The following is a 19,893-nucleotide window of genomic DNA, read 5'->3' on the forward strand; positions in this document are numbered from 1 at the left end:
GTACAACTTAGAAACCATTATTTGAAATTTACAGTCATTATGTCTTCCTTGGTGTTATGTTTCCTTCTCTCCTTATTCTATTTGTAACCTGTGTAGAGTGGAGGTAAGTCAAATTACTTACCAACTCTGTGCTACCAAATTCCTCTACCTGATTTAAAGTATTTGCACAGACCATGAATTCCTATCCTTGCATGAGACTACAGCTGGATTGTCTAGAGGAGCCCTCTAAATAATACAAATGGAAATTATAATAGGATTCACTTTCTTTCTCTTTCTTGTTAGCAATCTAATACCAGTCTTTACCATAAGACAGCTATGCACACACACAATTAATTATTTCAAATCCCTATTTATGAATTACACTCCAAAGATAAACTATTACAGCACAGCCTTTAGGCTCACCCTGAGCATTATACTGTCAATTAAATCAAACATTTAGTTGTACTACCTAACAGTATCCACATTATTGATCACTTACACAATTTCAAATAAGAAAGGGAAAAAAAACTTGGCAATGACTGTAGCTGTTAGGCTCACACAGTGTCTTCGGTTCAATGATGTAGTACACTTCCCAAAGACGTTTGGCCTATAGTCTGTGATTGCTCCTTTATGGTATTGTCCCAGTCTCAGCCCCATTGACTTCTGGAAAGGTACAGGAAACTGTATTGAGCTTCAACCCACAGGTTCAGTCCCTTGGCAGCTCTAGTTTCTCCCTGTAGGGCTCAGCTGGATCTGAGCCATATTCAAACAGGCTGAACCTGGGACAAAACTCACTACTGATTAGCCAGCTACTTCCAGGAACGTCTGACTTAATGCAGCCTTCCACACCAGCTTCCAAACCGCTAGTGAGCATGGTTAACAACTTCCTGTTCTCCCTCTAGTGTGCTGAAATAGCAACAACTTCTTTGCAGTCACTCAAGGCCACCTTGTCTAGGAATGTTTCCATATCATAAACTCAGACTTAAATACCAAAAGTGACCATCATAATCATCAAGTCTGACTTCTTGCATATTGCAGGCCACAGAATCTCACTCCCCACCCTCCTGTAATAGACCCCTAACCTTTGGCTGAGTAACTGAAGTCCTCAAACCATGATTTAAAGACTTCAAGTTACAGAGAATCCACCATTTACATTAGCGTAAATCTGCAAGTGACCTAGGACCCATGCTGCAAAAGAAAGCCACCCCCCACCACCCCCACAATTTCTGCCAAACTGACTCTGGGGAAAATTTCTTCCTGATCCCAATTACGGCAGTCAGTTGGACCCTGAACATTTCTGCAAGATCCAACAGCCAGACACCTAGGAAAGAATTCTCTGTAGTAATTCAGAGCCCTCCCTATTTACCAGCTGTTGGGCATATTAGCTACTTGCACTCGCAGATTGACTGCATGCCATTGTAGGCAGTTTCATCATACCATTCCCTCCATAAACTTGTCTTGACATCAGTTAGGTTTTTTGTCCCCACTGATTCCATTGGATGGCTGCTTCAGAACTTCATCCTCTGATGGTTAGAAATCTTCATCTAAATTTCAACTCTAAACTTATTGATGGCCAGTTTATTTCTATTTGTTCTTGTGTTTACATTGGTGCTTAACTTAAATAACTCCTCTCCCTCCCTGGTATATCAACCCAGGGCAAGTAGAAACAGCAGCTCAAATTACAGTAATAAGTGTTTTTAGCTGAACATTGTATAGCATTCCTATTTTAATTAGAATTTCTCTCATTGGCTCCTTCTCTCTGTTCCATTTTTCAAACTTCCTTTGATTTTGTTTTTCACTCTATCAATACCTCTATTGAATTTCTCTTTAATGTTTCATACAGTTATTTCTGTGCTCTCCTTTTCACAGTCTTTCTTAAGTGCAATGCAAATGAATTAAGAATCTATGAGTGAGCCTGAAATTACTCATAACCAATATACTCATCCCTGACGTACCATAAAGTCGGAGAATTCCTAGGATTTAAGCTCCAGTTTCTGACCTCTGCAGAGAAGAGACTTATTTAAGTCATGTTTTTTCTAAACCAGCATGTAGGTTTGTCTCCTGCCTCCATTTGGAAATTCCCAATAACAATGATAATATCACCCATGAATCAGCATTTTCAGTGCAGTTACATTTTTCCTAAGGCACATGCTATACAAAGACCATTAGGAATGAAGTTACTGCAAAACAAGGCACATAGGATCACAGAAATGAAAGATGGAAAAGACTTATTAGGTCATCTGATCTATCCGCCTACCAACATAGGATTGTTTCTACTGCAGATTCTTAAATTCTTTGTCCAGACTGGCAGTAAATGACCAGGCTTGAGGCATCCACCATTTCCCTTGGGAGCTTTTTCCACAGTCTAATAGGACTCACTATTAGGATTTTTTTCCAGAATCTCAGACTAAATTTCCCTTTGCTCAGTTTTATCCAATTACTCATATTTAGACGCCTTTTGGCCATCCTAAATCTATCATAGCTCCCATGACTACTAACAGAAAAATACCTAAGGTCAACAGTATCCCTTATAGTAAGGGTCAAACTAAACTTTCCAGAGGTCCTCACCATGTCTCTGATACTCAGACATTATTTGCAACTCATACTTACACCTCAATGCATTGTTGTAGTGGATAATATGCATACTTGAAGTATCACAGCAATAAGCCAGACACAGCTTAGGTAAAGATGTTGCAAGAACAACTTGAGAGGTTTGTTTTTTTTTTTTTTTAATAAAACTCTTTGAAATGAACCTTTGTGCCTGGAAAAATCATTTAAACAGACTAGACATACATCTTTCCAAGTTTTTATGGAAACAATAAACTAAGAAGCTAATATGCTTTGATCATCTCTTTAGACAGACTCAAAAGACTTGTCTGGTAAAATTATTGCTTTATATAATGGTTTGGTCTTCTTATTTTGATTAATGAGTGATGCTGGTTTCTAAGTAATGACAGCTCCTACTGCTATGTTGGATTGAGCACATTTTTTTTTTGAACTATAGTCACCTGCTGGCAAGAAAATGACTGTCCTGCCAGTATATATAGCAGGATGCCATTAAATTTAGTCTTAAAATAGAAAGCTGTTACTGCAGCTGTTAAACAGGTGAAGGTTTTTGAGCCTCCTGTCCATGTTTTTCTAACTTGATTGCATTACATTCCACACAAATCTCCAAACAAGATAAACTGCTTTTGTTTGAAATTAATTTGCTATATAAACACATCTTCTCTCTAAATGCCTTCTGGAAGCCCTGATTTTTTTCCCTGCAGTGTGGACTCATAATTTTTGGAGCCTGGAAATTTCTAAGGCTCAGTGTACTTTTAGTACATTGTGTGCTTATACATCTTTTACTGTTTGATCATTTCATTTTTCATTTACTGAGTTTGGTCACAGAATGCGTATACATAAGAATATAATTTAGTTTCATACAAATATAGTCAGAAGAAGTGGTGTTTGGAACTGAAGCCAAATTGACAGCTGCAGCGGCACAGGAGCCAGCAAACAGAGCTGTAAACAGGGGAGTTTGAGTGGGAGTTTGCAAGGGGAGTTTGGGGGGAAGACTAAGAGAGCCAGGCAGAGGATCAGACAGGCTAGTGAAGGGAGTATGTGGTGTTCTAGTAGTGTTTTGGTGCTCATTGGGGGTTTGTTTTGCTGTGGGTGGTGGTGTTTTGATTTGGTTTGTGTTTCCCAGACTAACAGGACTTAGGTGAGAAGGCTATGACAGACACAGAGGCAGCAGTGGTAGTGACCCAAGTAGTGGAAGACACAATGAAGAAGACTGGATGTAGAAGCTGTGGCATGTACATGATCCGGGAGGGGGTACCTGAAAAGAGTTTCATCTGCATGAAGTGCTGCCTGATAGAGCTGATGGAAGAGAAGATCCGAGGATTGGAGATGCAGGTGGAGACGCTGGTTGAGTTTAGAAGGGGGTTTGAGCAGATGATGGAGCAAAGACATGAGGAGGCTGAAGGGAAAAGCTCAGACTTGCAGATGGAAGCAGGACCAAAGAACTCTGAGGGGAGACTGCTGGGTGAGGAAAGTGGACAGTGGAAGCATGTGTCTAAGAGAACAAGGCAGAGGAAAAGACGAGCCAGTGAAGGAGAAACAGAGCTCAGGAACAGGTTTGCGGAGTTGGAAAATGAAGAAGGGGCACAGCAGGTGGTCACTGAAGGTGAGAGGGCAAGGAAGAAGAGAAGAGCAACTAGTCTTATAGGAAGAGGGGAAGAGTCAATAGAGATAACACCAAATATGAGCCCCAGGAGGATACGGGATGGGTTGCAGAGGATTGCAAGGGACAATAGGAGTCGAGAGGACTTGCAGCCAGATGGAACAGGGGATAGACTGGCGAATCGCACCATCACCAGGAAAAGGCAGGTCTACGTGACTGGGGACTCATTACTGAGAAGAATAGACAGGCCTGTAACAAGAGCTGATCCAGAGAAGAGAAGGGAGTGCTGTCTGCTGGGTGCTAAGATAAGGGATGTGGACCTGAGGCTGAAAAGTATCCTAATGGGATCGGGAAAGAATCCAATGATTATCCTTCATGTGGGAACAAATTATAGGACTAGATTCTCACTGGAACGTATCAAGGGAGACTATGCCAGACTGGGGAGGACGCTTAGGGAAATCGAGGCTCAGATGATCTTCAGTGGGATTCTGCCTGTTCCTAGAGAAGGGCAACAAAGATGTTACAAGATTATGATGCTCAACTGATGGCTCAGGCAGTGGTGCTATAAGGAGGGCTTTGAGATGCATGGCCACTGGGAAGCATTCCTGGGCAGAGGACTGTGCTCTCGGGATGGACTTCACCTGAGTAAGGAGGGAAATAGACTTCTAGGATGGCACAACTGATCAAGAGAACTTTAAACTAGGAATTTAGGGGAGAGGGTTGGGAGCTGTCCAGGTAATCTCCATGCCAGATTTTCTCTTTGAGAGGGAAGAAAATGAAGTAAGAAAGAATACAGCCGTGAGTAGGAAAATGGACATAAGGCGGAAGGGCAGTGTACATACCAATCTAACAGGTAATATTGCATGGAACTTCAATGCATGGTAGAATGTTTGTGCCCAACCAGGTAAAGAATATGAGCGAAGCCAAAAAGAAAAAATTAAGATGTTTGTACACTAATGTGAGCATCCTAGGTAACAAAATGGAGGAACTAGAGCTACTGGTGCAGGAAGTGAAACCAGATATTATAGGGTGTGACAAAGGTCTGTCCTTGCCTCCGTGGGTCCCACGTTTCCTGGCAGATTTCGCTAGCCTCAGAGGCTCACTGTGACCCTGCACGTAACCCTTCTCTCTCTAGAGACAAGGGTCACAGTCTACTGAGCCATTTTCATCATAAGCCAGCGAGGGAGGTGAAGAGAAGTTATCCTTCCTTGCATAGTCCCTGTTGTCTCCCAGTCTCAGTGATTAATCAGGGGGCAAAGGTGGCGGGGGGGGGGACCCGGGCCCACCCTCTACTCCGGGCTCCAGCCCAGGGACCCTAATAGTATCAGATATGGTAGCTGACCTTTTAGAAACATTACATGTACAATTCCCTGGGCTACTTCCCCCACAGCAGCCCTCACTTCCTCAAGCTCCACTTCACCTTACCTCAGGGCCTCCTTCCTTGTGCCTGATATGGTGTGTACTACTATATGTTCCATTCTATGCATCCACTGAAGCAGGCTGTAGCCCACGAAAGCTTATACTCTAATAAATGTATTAGTCTCTAAGGTGCCACAAGTACTCCTTATATACAAAATGAAGGAGGACATCCCTTATAACCTATAGCCTCATGGATAAGGATGTATAAAACTCTTAGTTTAAATCCTTTTTCCTCCTGAGAAGGGATTTGAGCAGGGACTTGCCACCTCTCAAGTCAGTGCCCTAACCACTATGCTATAGAGTACTTCTAATGCTTTCATTGGTCATATTAATATGTAATTATTCAATAATTAAAATGTAACAACTTCAACAGGAGAGACTGAGGAAGCCCCAAATCAAAATTTCCATAGCCCAATGGTTAGGGCACTCACCTGGGATGTGGCTGACTCCTGTTCAAATCCATTCTCCCCCTCAGGACTGGGGGTCTTCTGCATCCTGGCTAAAGGTTATAAGTGAGGTCCTCTCTCCCTCCCTTCCCCACTAGGCTGTTTAAAGTGAATTCTACCTTAGAGTCCCAATCCAGTAGATAACCTCTGACCATGCCTAAGGGATCAGGCCCCTGCTCGAGACTCAGGTGGCCGAATGCCTGACTTTCCTAGTTTGTGAATCGCTCTGGGGCTTGGGTGGGAGATAGACATCTGGATTCCTACCACAAAGCAGCTGTGTGTATGCTCAAGAGAGAAACATGCACCCAGATGCATAGAGTGAAGCTGCAGCGAGCATGTCCAGAGGCAAAAATGCAGGCGTCGAGTATGTTTAGGTGCCTACAAGGGTAGGTAGTAGCCGAGCAGGAGTTTTGTGGCTCTCAGTGGTGCCTAAAAATGGACCTTACCTTTGTGAATTGCACCTGAGGTGCTCAGGTCAGGTGCTCAGAATCCTGCAGGATCAAGCCCATTAACTTTAGTGGGAGCTGCAGATGCTCAGCAATTCCCAGAGTTTGGCCCTTCTTCTCTATCAGTGTCAATGAATAGTAACACTGCTAGTTAAAAATTACTACGGGTGTAGCAGAAGCCTGAGTGGTTCTGAAGTGGAGAAAATCAGAGTGGTTCTGAAGTCCCAGGTCGAAGATTTCAGCATAGCTGAGTATCGAAAACAACCTCGATTTTAATTTGAAGTTTTAAGCTTCAAGGATATGTTATTCCTTCATGGTGCAGCTGTGGTTTCAGAACTCCTAAAAAAAGGACTTTGGGGCTCTCAAAAAGAGAAACAAACAAAACAAGACTAGCAACATGCATAGTAAATCTGAAGGATCTCTGACGTCCCAGAGGAAAACTACAGAGTGTCTTTTGGTAATGAGTTTGACCAAATCCATCTCTGACCTTTACTTTGTCTCCTTTGTAATTATTGTCATTTTCTTTCATTCTGTTGTGGCTTTTCAAAAATTATCTGCACTTTACAAAATCTCTATTTTGTCAGCAAAAAACCCCCAATATAAACAAGCACAAAATCCCTGAAATTATATATTTTGGTTTAAGGAGTCTAGTTGACTAGATGTAGAGTATGAAGTGAAAGGCAAGTTAGTATTAGACAAAGAAAAATGCCTAACCCCATAGTGCTTCCATTTTCAAGCAAATATCAATATATTTTGCATTACCTGTAGCAAATATCATTGGATTTATAGTATTTTCCTTAGCAGTAAAATATGGATGGATATAGGGAAACTAAAACAGCCATTTTTTGACTGTTAAGTGAAATATTGCTCATCTGAACTTTCATTGCCTGGAAATATCATTTATCAAAGAAGTTGGCTCCTGATTTTAATTAAAGGTGTTTATTCAATTACACGTTGTAGCCCCCCTTTCATTTGGAAAAACAAGCTGGGTAGAATTTTCAAAAGTGTCTGGTGACTTCGGAGCCTAATTCTCATCAGTAGTGAATTAGGCACTTAAAAGCCTAAATTTAATTGAAAGTCAATAGGATTTAGGTTTCTAAATGCCAAAGGTACTTCTGAAAATGAGATTTAAGAGCATAAATCTCATTGGAGGACAATGAGACTCCATTATATAACAAACATACATTTCCAGCAAATGTTTTCTGAAGAAAAATATTTTTTGTACATAAGTCGACTGGCATAATACAATAAACAAGTAAAACTATATTGACCCCTGTAATTTCCTGTTACCTAAAAGGCCCATGGTGGCATGCACTATTGTGATGTCCTTTCCATTCAATCTACAGCACTGTGTCCAGATGTAATATCATAGCACAATATAGAACCTTCTGCGAATGCAGTTTACCAGGCACTTGCCTTAATGTTCCAGAGCCTGCTTCTGTGCTCACTTACATGGCTTTTACACTAGTGTAACTCTACTGACTTTAAAAGAGAGATTCCAGATTCACAATGGTGAAAGTGAGAGCAGAATCATGCCTCCAATCAAACATTCACAATCAGGAAAAAGACACAGTGACAGGAGCAGCAGATGTACTTGAAGACACAAAACATCTGGCAAATGGCACTTTACAGTCCAGCATGAATAGTAACACTTTTAGAAGTGATGACATTTACAGCACCACGGGAATAATATACTTTTACTAGATGGGAAACAGGCAGGGACTGTAGCTACAGTTTAGAGTTTCTTTTACTGGCCAACTAAAACCTTCTTATAGGTAATTTTTTTTCCATGTATACAATAATTAGAAAAAAAAATAGAAATGCGTGCCTGAGGCACTGAGACCTCCCACAATGTAATGGTCTACGCTGAGCTATAAAAACGTACGAAAAATCCAAGTTGAATGATCTGTTCTGAACTCTGCTGACCTTCAGAAAAGATCATTTCTGCCCATGTGTTAATATGTGGTTTGCCACCTCCATAGACTCGGCAAAGCCTACAGCACAAAGGGATAGGAATGAGAGTGTAGCTGCTGCTGAACGTGAATGTTCTGTTAATATTAATGTGGATAATCATTCAGAATAATGCCATCCTTTCAGATATTGATGTTGACCTCAAGTCCAGTAGATTGCCTTCCCCAAATGTATGTATTGCCTGTTGACATCAGTGGAGATCTATGCATGAAAGTGGGGTATTGCAGATTCACTGTGGGGAACTGAGATAAGTTTTCTCATAGGTGAAATTTACCCCTATGTAGATCAGCAAAACACCTATATAACACTTAATCCCTCAAAACAGGGCACAAGTGGAGCCTTCTGGGGCTAATGTTACCCTAAGTGAATAAGGGTGGAAGAACCTAGCCTAAAGGTATTTGGAATATTTATAACTAGAATAAATAAGCACAGTAAAGTGAGCTGTTTCATAGACTCAATGACCTCATTCAAACAAAAAAATCATTTTAAGACTTATCCCCTCATTTTTACACCAAGAACATGAATTTTAGTTTATACACTGTCAAAAACAAGAAAAGCTATTTTCCTCTTACTGAATGACTGCCCTGAAATATAAAGCCTGTATATACCAGTTCCGGCTTTTCATTTATTGTGCTAACTTGTGCTGCCCCACAAATAGACTCATAGTCACACGTCAATCCCTGTTTCTTCCTTACTCTGGGGGAAATAGAGGGAAGCAAACTGCATGAGCTCTGCACCTACTTCCTTCCCCCAATGTGCTGGCTCAGCTGTGCTTTCCAACGTGTTGGAGGGGCAGACTCAAGGCTCTGCCCACTCCCCACCCAAATGCACAGGAGGAGAAGTACTATCCCGAGAGTGGCTACTCTTCTTCCCTTGTCATGAGTTGTTATGTAGGTAGCCTGCACAGGGAAGTAAGGGGTCACTTTATCCCCCGTCATCCCATGTGAAGGTCCTTACCCTGGGTCATGATTTGGCCCATAAGAAGTATTTCAGTATTTGTTTTTCTTATAAAACTCTTGAATCTTAATACACAAACTTTATATAGATATATATGAAAAAGGCCAAAGAATCTGAAAGATCTTCTAACATGATTGTCTGCATTCATAGGGGAGGATACAGCACTGCCTAGCCAAAGAGCAAAATGGTTTAGTAAGACTATTTATGCAAAACAATATTTTTCCTTTTTAGTACATATCTTAATTTAACACCAGATGCAATAATCTCTGCTCAGCAGTGGGAGTAGGGAAGCCTCAGACCACTGCTACAATAGTCTTAAATCTTATGTGGCAAAGATACCTAGCTTTCCAAAACACAGCAGTAATACAAAAGAAAGTAGTGACACTGAGCACACAATGCCCCTTTCCTACAAAAGACACATGGGTCCTAAGTCAAGAGGACAGATCTCACCTTTTGTAAAAGTCATTTTGTACAGATGGAGCTGCATAAAGAGGCCTTAAGTCTTCCCCATTCCCCTCCCTGTGCTGATTGTATATGAACATCATTCAATACCCTGGCATAGAGGATACGTTTGGGCTACACTGTGATTGGGACTTGACTTATAGATTCATAGTTTCATAGATTCCAAGGCCAGATGGGACCAATGTGATCATCGCATCTGACCTCCTGTATAGCATAGGCCAGAGAACTTCCCCAAATAATTCCTAGAGCAGATCTGTTAGAAAAACATTCCGACTTCATTTAAAAATGTCAGCCACAAATCTTGGTAAATTGTACCAAAGGGTAGAGCAGCCATCATCCCATCTTCAGCAATGCCAACCTCTGTTCTAGCACAGTTGAGGACTGAGACCATGGTGAATTCAGTGCAATAGGTTGCTATCAGGTAGTATCAACATAATTATTCAGAGTCTTAAAATACCTTGGGTCTCCAGCAGAGTCTCATCCACCTTTCACTAGTTTCATGTGCTGTAGTTATACTGCTCTATCTTACTGTGCAATCTGTTACCCTAACTGCGTAACTGGAATAAAAAGGCCCTGTGCTGGCCCTCTAAATGGGTGAATTTCATGTAAAGGAGGCAGAATCTACCCCTTTATTAATATCACTAGGAAACTCGAGTGGGCTGGGAAAGTAGTGTTCACATCTAGGTTTGAATCTGGATTCAGTTTAGGTTAGCTGAAACTGGGTTTCGTGGAACTGAAATCCTGCAAGCTGTTCTTGAGAGATTGCAGAAATAGATTCATAGATTCATTTTCATAGATTCATAGATATTTAGGTCAGAAGGGACCATTATGATCATCTAGTCTGACCTCCTGCACAACGCAGGCCACAGAATTTCACCCACCACTCCTGCAAAAAAACTCACACCTATATCTGTGCTATTGAAGTCCTCAAATCGTAGTTTAAAGACTTCAAGGAGCAGAGAATCCTCCAGCAAGTGACCCGTGCCCCATGCTACAGAGGAAGGCAAAAAACCTCCACGGCCTCTTCCAATCTGCCCTGGAGGAAAATTCCTTCCCGACCCCAAATATGGCGATCGCAGATATTTAACAGACGCTAGTTGTTCTCATGAGATTTCATACCTTGAAGAGAGGATAATCTGAGTGACCCAAATCACAGTATTTCAATGCCCTCCTCTAAGATTAAGTCTAAAGCCAAAAATAGGCTGCGTCCAACCTGGATTCAAAACCTTAGAGCCTCATGTAGATCTAGGGAATGAAATGTCACATCACCCTTCTCTTCCCAAAACTGAAAGTAGTTGTTTCAGATCTCTAAAAAGGGGGTAATTTCTACTGTGCTTGCTTAATACATTGTGGACCAGATCCTGATTGCCCTTTAAGTCAAAGGGACTTGCACCACCGCACAATTTATTGGACCCTAACTCAGCTTAAAGGTCACAAAGCTTCTCATTTTCCACCTTACTTTCCAGTACAGTACAAAGGAAAATAAGACACAGATGCTAACTGAGCAATTCCGTTTGAGCAGGTTTGTAGCCTCAGGTCAGTAATATATTGACTGAGCTCCCACCTGCTCTCATGCCATACTATTAAATGCTTTGGCACAGGAGCCAGGGATAATATCTGGAAAAAAAATGCCTGTTTCAAGGAATACAGTAAGAATCATTAGCACACCAACCTTGCCCCAATAAACAGACAGGGAAATACTTCTCTGATCTATTATTTTCTATCAGGCTATCACGTTCTTTTTTGGCAATATCAAAGGGCTAGAGGGAAAATATTTCAGTACGAGTTATTGGCATTTGATAAAAGAATAAACACACAGTGCACGAGTCATTCTTTGCAATTTTTGAGATTTTCTTCAAGGTAGAATCTGAAACATTTATTTCACACACAGAGCTAGAAATGCAAGCTGGCTTGAATGCAAGGGACATAATCCAGCTGCAAATGCCTACTGTTGCCTCATTTTTCCATTTATTGTTCTAGTGATTCTGTTTCTTTTTCACAATTTTTCTGAGCCAAATACCTTACTTCGGTTTGACTACTTATCACCAAATGCTACAATCTGAGGGAAAAATTCTCCTCTCCAATCTACAGGCTCGTGCTATAATGAATATTCTGCACTGTCTCTAAAGTTGATGAAGGATTTATTTTTTGCAAATGTCATTTACTTTTTTTAAATTTGCAAACTGGAGGTGGGTGGCAAAGGTGGCTTTAAGCCTCCTTTGTGCTCTTAAGTGTTTTGAGGCCATTTGGCACAACCCCCAGCATCATAAATAGCAGCCTGTAGGCTGCTATAAATAACTCCCAAGTTCCCAGACTCCATCATGGACCCTGGAAAGCCAAGAATAGCCAGACCACGGTGCATTCCAGTCACACCCCTTCCTCCCACTCCTTGTCATGGCTCTTACACCCAGGACCAAGAGTAAACCAGCATGGATGCTAAGCCAACAGGGATGCCAAGGGGCATTGCTCAGGAGCTGCTTCTGGCTTCTTTAATATGCTTTTATGCCAACAGAGCAGGTAAAAGGGGACTTAGTCTATGTCTACACCAGAGTTGGAAGTATAATTTCCTGTTTGCAGAGACATACCCATAATAGCTTGGATTGTGCTAGTGCATTAAAAAAGCAGTGTAACTGCAGCTGCACAGATGGAGGGACAGACTGGCTTTTGTGAGTGCAATCCCATCTGAAACCCCATGGCCTATGCTGCTATAGCTCCACTGCTATTATTAGCATTGGTATGTCTACTTGAGCTGGAAATTACACCTCCAGCTCCAGTGTAGACATACCCTCAGTGGAACAGAGACTTGGCCTCCTTGTGATGTTCATTATTAATGAACCAACCCATTGTTGCAGTCACTGGTCAAATCATACTCTAAAAAATGCTTTCCCCTAAAACAGTTGTCAGGCTCTAAAGTACCAGAGCCAGAAATAAACATGGAAAAAGCATAAAAATATACACTGACATCTGGAATCCTTAATTGTAAGCATGGTAGAACAGGATGATTTAGTAGCCCCCTCTCTGCATCCACTCAGTTCTCTCCAAAAAAAAGAAACAAAAAAGGAAATAAATCTCCCATTCAGTCCAATCTGACTGGAAGTCATGACGCTAGAAAGATGGTAATGATATCTATTGCCAATCTGTCATATACTTCTTTTCAATCGAAGACAATGGGATCATAGTCTATTTCCTAGGTTTGGTCATATTTCTACAGTGGGGTCTGAAACCACTTCTGTAAAACATATCTGATGATCTTTCGTGGTCTCTGGTCATGAACCAAGTTTCACAGCTACAATATAAAACAACTGGCAGAGGCTTTGAAATGTGTATGCTTTGTTTTTTGAAGACAGAAATATCAAGTCTCTTCCACTGGTAGTTCCATGCGAGTGTTAGAGCTTGATATGATCCTCTTCTTTGTGACCTCATCATTTTCACACGGTCTGTGCTGAATTTCTGCCAAGATATATGAACTCTTCAACCCTTTAACATTCTTCCTGCTGTTTTAACTTTCAATTATCCTCAAGTTCCAACTTCTCATGCTTCCTCTTAACTGTTCTCCATTTTATCTGGGACTATGAGGACAGTCTCAAATCCCTGGTTACTCAGCAAAAGTTAAATTCACCTTGTGCAAAAGGCCAGTGGGACATAGGCCTTGTTTTGAAGTTCTACTCTGAAGGTTTAGGTGATGCATAGGCCTTGTGCTGAACTTCTGCTTGGGGGTGAATTTCTGGAATAAAGCTATGCCTGTGAGACACCCTGATGACAATCACATGTTAGCGACATATGCCACTTAGCTAATAGCATAAACTATGAAAACAATGCTAAAAATCAATACACTTTCTAAAATGTAAAATTCGCTGTATTTAAGCTACTCAAGTATTTTCAGCAGAGCTAGGTGAGTAAAGTGACAAGATAATTAATCCAGGTCTGGTTTCCGTTTATTGTAACAGTCACTTGCAATGAATTCACCCCTGTGCAGTGGACCTGCACTAAACCACTTTAAACCCTCAAAATAGGATATAAGTGGTGAATGAGACTTTTATTGTTCCACTGCACAGGGGTGAGATTCACCTTTAACACTATAAGAATGGCCATACTGAGTCAGACCAATGGTCCATCTATCCCAGTATCCTGTCTTCCCACAATGGCTGGTGCCACATGCTCCAGAAAGAATGAACAGAACAGGGAAATATATCAGGTGATCTTTTCCCTGTCATCTGTCCCAGCTTTTAGCAGTTAGAAGTTTAGAGACACCCAGAGCATGGAGCTGAATCCCTGATACATTTTGGCTAACAGCCGCTGATGAAACTTCCTCCAGGAACTTACTTAATTCTTTTTAAAACCCAGTTATATTTTTGGCATTCACAACATTCCTGGCAATGAGTTCTACAGATTGACTGTGCATTGTGTTAAGAAGTACTTTCTTATGTCTATTTTCAAACCTGCTGCCTATTAATTTCATTGGGTGACCTCTGGTTCTTGTTTTACGTGAAGGGGTAAATAACACTTCCTTATTCACTTTCCCTACACCATTCATGATTTTATAGACCTCTCTCATATCCCCCCTCATATTTCTAGATTGAACAGTCCTAGTCTTTGTAATCTCTCCTCATATGAAAACTGTTCCATACCTTTAATCATTTTTGTTTCCCTTCTCTATACCTTTTCCAATTCTAATATGTCTTTTTTGAGATGGGGCAACCAGACCCACACACAGGTATGGCCGTTCCATGGATTTACACAGTGGCACTGTGATATTTTCTGTTTTATAATCTATCCCTTTCCTAATGGTTCCTAACATTCGGTTAACTTTTTTGACTGCCACTGCACATTGAATGGATGTTTTCAGAGAACTATTCAAATTGATGCCAAGATCTCTTTGTTGAGTAGTAACAGCTAATTTAGACCCCATCGTTTTGTATGTATAATTGGGATTATATTTTCCAGTCTGCACTACTCTGCCTTTATCAACATGGAATTTCATCTGGCAATTTGTAGCCCCATCAACCAGTTTTGTGAGATCCCTTTGTAATTCTCTGCAGTTAGCTTTGGACTTGAATCATCTGCAAACTTTGCCACCTATGAATATGTTAAACAGCACTGGTTCCAGTACAGACCCTTGGGGGACCCCATTATCTACTCTCTCTACTGTGAAAAATGACCATTTATTCCTACCCTTTGTTTGATATCTTTAAACAAGTTACTGATCCACAAGAATATCTTCCATCTTATCCAGTGACTGTCTACTTTGCTTACAAACCTTTGGAGACCTTCTCCAAGGCTTTCTGAAAGTCCAAGTACACAATATCCACTGGATCAACCTTGTCCACGTATTTGTTGACCCCCTCCGAGAATTCCAATGGATTCGTGAGACACGATTTCCCTTTACAAAAGCTTAACTCTTCCCCAAAATATCATGTTCATCTATTTGTCAGATAATTTTGTTCTTCACTATAGTTGTAACCAGTTTGCCTGGTACTGATGTTACGCTTACCAGCTTGTGAATGCCAGGATTGCTTCTGGAACCTTTTTTTAAAAAAATAGGTGATGGCATTAGCTATCTGCAAATCATCTGGTACAGAGGCTGATTTAAGTGATGATACCACATAGCACAATTAGTAGTTCTGTGGTTTCATATTTGAGATTTTTCAAATACCGTCTGGTCCTGTTGACTAACTATTGTTTAATTTAGCGGTTCGTTCCAAAACCTCCTCTATTGACACCTCAATCTGGGACAGTTCCTCAGATCTGTCACTTTAAAAGAATGGCTCAGGTGTGGGAATCTCCCTCACCTCCTCTGCAGTGAAGACCAATGCAAAGAATTCATTTAGCATCTCTGCAACAAACTTGTTTTCCTTGAGTGCTCCTGTTGCACCTCAATCATCTAGGGCCCTCACTGATTGTTTGGCAGGCTTTCTCACCCTTGCTGATGATGGTTATAGCAGATCAGGGCATTCAGCATGACTCCCCATTTGAATGTCTGATTAGGACCAACTGGAAACACGGCCATGGAATTCCATGCCACAGCATGATTTAGGCCTTATCTACACTACCGGGGTAAGTTGACCTAAATTATGCTACTCCAGCTACATGAATAACGTAGCTAGAGTCGACGTAGCTTACTGTGGGGTCTACACCGCACAGTAGGAGACACTCTCTCGTCGACTTACTTTACTCCTCTCCTTCGGGTGGAGTACTGGAATTGTCCACACAGTGCTCTGCGATCGATTTAGTGGGTCTTCACTAGACCCGCTAAATCAGCCCCCACTGCATTGATCACAGCAGTGTCGATCTCCAGTAAGTGTCAACATGGTCTTAGAGTCACTCTGTGGAGTTTAGATATTTGCTCGGAGAGGCTCTCTCCATGTCTGGCATGTAGTTATTGGACTTGCAGAGCTGGGAATTCCTGCCTGAAAAGCTGTAAAAAGCTGCTGCATGAGAAAACAGTTACTGCTGCTTTTATTTAATGCAAAATATAGATGAGAGAGGAGCCCAGTCCAGTAAAACACTTAACCACATGTTTTACCTTAAGTATGGTTTCAGAGTAGCAGCCGTGTTAGTCTGTATTCGCAAAAAGAAAAGGAGTACCTTAAGTATGTGAATGGTCCCACTGAAGTCAACGATACTATCCATAGGCATAAATGTGCATAAGCGGTTTGCTGGACCAGGGCCTTAGATTTTAGTCCAGTTAACACTGCCTATAATGCTCATGCAAACTGATAATGGATTTTTGCATACAGCCATTATATGTATACACATTTTTTCAGTGTGGTGCATGTATGATGTTTTTGAGGGTGAGGATAAGGTAAAGAATATATAGGGACTGCATTGTGGATAGACTGTTCCTTCCTCAAGGGAATATAAAAGATCAGATCCTGCCAGATTCTCCAACCTTTCCCCATTTAAAACTGTTTTTATATTGCTTTTGTTTTGTATTCTAATAAATCACAGTTAGATATGTAAGTTGGCATTATATTGATGTAATGCTTTGAGACAAATTCAGGTATGTTAGCTAGATATGAGGATGAGTGTGTGTAGGCAAGTACTCATTCCTGTTAAATGAAAGATCAATTCCCATAGAAAAGTGTCACACAGGTGAGTGTAATATAAGTTACTGAAGCCTTCAGGATTATTCCATTCACACTGTATCCTTTTGGGGAAGTTTCATTTTCTTTTTGGAATCAATGAAACCCATGTTAAGTCTGACAAGCTACTGTTTGAAGCTATCCATTATCCTCTAAAATGACACACTCTTAATGTGTGCAAAAAAGACAGGAAGAGTCTCCTGATGGCATTTCAAAAACAAAGTATGGTTTATGGGAGATCCCACTTCCAAATGGAACAAAAACAGTTTGGCATGGTAGTAATGGGAAACACACATTCTAAGGCAGGGGTCTCTAACAAGTGACCCATGGGCCGCATGTGGCCCGTGGAGTTATTTCCTGTGGCGCGCCATAGCTCCCCTCACTCCCTGTCGCCCTGAGCGCGCTACGTCCCCACTCCTGCACCTACCTCTCAGCACTTCCCACCACCAAACAGCTGTTTGGCGGCTTTTAGGACTTTCCGGTGGGGGGTGGGGGGGTGGGAGGAGCAGGGACATGGTACGCTCAGGGGAGGAGGCGGAGAAGAGGCGGGGCCGGGGTGGGGATTTGGGGAAGGGGTTGGAATAGGGGCAGGGAGGGGGTGGGAAGAGGCGGGGCGAGGGGCAGGGCCTCATGGAAGGGGTTGAGTGGGGGAAAGGCCGGAGGTGGGAGGGGGGGGATTTTGTATCTTTGTATGAAAAGGTGTCAGTGATGTGGCCCTCGGGCCAATGTACTAGTCCTCATGTGGCCGTGGTGGTGATTTGAGTTTGAGATCCCTGGTCTAAGGCCTGTACGCTGTACCAGAGGTGTGCACAGAAGTGGAGTAACACTATCCTCCAAAGATGTAAGCATATGCTTGACTTGAAGCATCTGTGAGCAGTGCCTTTGAACTTGACAGCAAGACTCACAAACGCTGGAAGTTAAGCACATAGGTAAATTTTTGCAGGATCAAGGCATTAGAAAAAAAATCAAAGCAGCTCTTTGAAAGTCCAAGATTCCTTCAGAAAAGTTGAGAAATCTTGGTTTCTGGAAGAATATGGGAGAGCTGGGAGGCAATATTATGGGACAGCAACATGAACGTCTGAAATGCCTTATGAAGAGCCATTAATACACTTTCCTGCATGAAACTGAAATCAAAGTTAAAGATATGCATTAAGCTGTCATGACTGGGATTTGTATAAATAGGATATTTCATTGGTACGCCATGGTATAACAGCTTCTCTATAAGGATGGAGAGCACAATACAACTAGTTGCTTTTTTTAGGCCCCCATGTTCCTCTCCACTTTCGCACATAGAAGGGAGGCTGCACTCATGGATCCAGGATTGTGGAGCACCTCTGGGAAACAGGGCCCCTGCAGCAGAAAAGAGGGAGCAGGACTGGCACAGCTGAAGGCCTCCATAACCAGCAGCAAAGAGAGGGAGAAAGGATGGTCTAGAGGATAGGGCACTGGACTTGGCCCCAAGAAAGCAGGGTTCAATTTCCACCTCAAATGCAGACTTCCAGTGCAGCAAGTCACCTAATCTGCCTTGTGCCGTCCATAAAATGGGGGTAGCACTTCCTTACTTTGGCGGGGTGTTGTGAGGATAAAATCCATTAATTGCTCTTAGGAGCTCAGGTACTACTGAAGGCTGTAGAAGTACTGAAATAGAGAGCTGTGCAGATGCATCCCCCTAATTCAGTATACCTCTCTCTCAGTAGTCTATAAAAACCTGCCCACAGTTTAAAGCTTCCCTCCAATAGGATGGCAAGCAGTGCAAACATCCCCAAGGGTAGGTGAGAAGGTTAATTCCCTGCAGGTTTAGGAAAGTACAGTTTGGACTTCCAGCAGAAGTGAATCAAGCACCTGCCCTATAACTGCTTATTGTCCTCTTTAGGTAATTCTTACTCTTCTTCTAGGACTCAGAGGATGGGGAGGAACAAACACAAGTATTACAAAATACAAACTATGCACAAAATAAACCAACCCCCAGCAGTCTGCAGTTAGCTAGCCCCATCATAGCCAAACAATACATCACAACCAAGCAGAAAAAATATTTGCCAATATACACACAGAAAAACACAGTAAACAAGACTCCCGCATTAATGAAGAACATCAAGAAGCATACCACCACCGTATTGCTGGCTTCTTAGCATGAGTTCTTAGGAGATTTTAGCTTTAGAAAACTAATCCTTACATCTCATCTTGGCTGAATGATGTTTTCCTCATGTTTCTCTATGCGTGACGAGACAGACTCATGTATTCACCAAAAATACTTGCGTGGAAGGATGGAGGTGAGTGGAATGGGAAGAGAATTTAAAATGATAAATTTAATAGGGATGCAATTAAAATACTTAAGTCCTGTATTATTCATCTTTTTAGGGGGCATAAATCTCTCTCTGTCTGCTCCCACATATAACAAAGTGTAGGTGGGGTAGGGAATCTCCATGGGAATAAAAGAACTTAACGTTGCTGGGTTTAGTGCTCATGCTCCTATGTTATAAGCTACTAGAATCAAGACAGAATTTTAATGTTGCCAAGAACTGCAAGGGCTAAAGAAACCACCAATGTCAACTCTACAAAACTTTTAGCCTGGAGAAAAGAAGTGCTGTTGGTGAAGCCAGACCTTCCTGCACTAGCAAAGAGCTCCACTTGCTGGCAGATGGCAGTGTCTGAGTTACTGTTTTCACTTAGTTACTGAGCCAAAAGTAAACAGGAGATAAATCAATTACCTAAATTATCAAAAGGAATAAAGTGTTACAGTGTTAAAAAGCAGTGGATACAGAGACAAAGTGACAGCTTACATTCTTTTAATTATACTTCCTGGTTTGAGATTGAACTCTTGTCATAAAAGAGTACATGGAAGAAGTTCAGGCTTATACAAACCAGCAAAATAGAGCGTAGACACAAAAGGCCTGATGCAGTGCCCACTGGATTTTTTTCCATTGACTCAGTGGGCATTGGATCAGACACAAAAGGAGAGAGGG

At 41.7% G+C, this 19,893-nt stretch overlaps 1 long non-coding RNA gene across 1 annotated transcript in view; it reads right to left on the reverse strand.

The window, feature by feature from the left end:
• Window positions 1-19,893, reverse strand: part of LOC141993947 (uncharacterized) — a 142,093-nt gene that overhangs the window by 49,061 nt on the left and 73,139 nt on the right. The gene's annotated exons all lie outside the window — the stretch shown is intronic.

Source organism: Natator depressus, chromosome 9, assembly GCF_965152275.1.
Source record: "Natator depressus isolate rNatDep1 chromosome 9, rNatDep2.hap1, whole genome shotgun sequence".
NCBI lineage: Eukaryota > Metazoa > Chordata > Testudines > Cheloniidae > Natator > Natator depressus.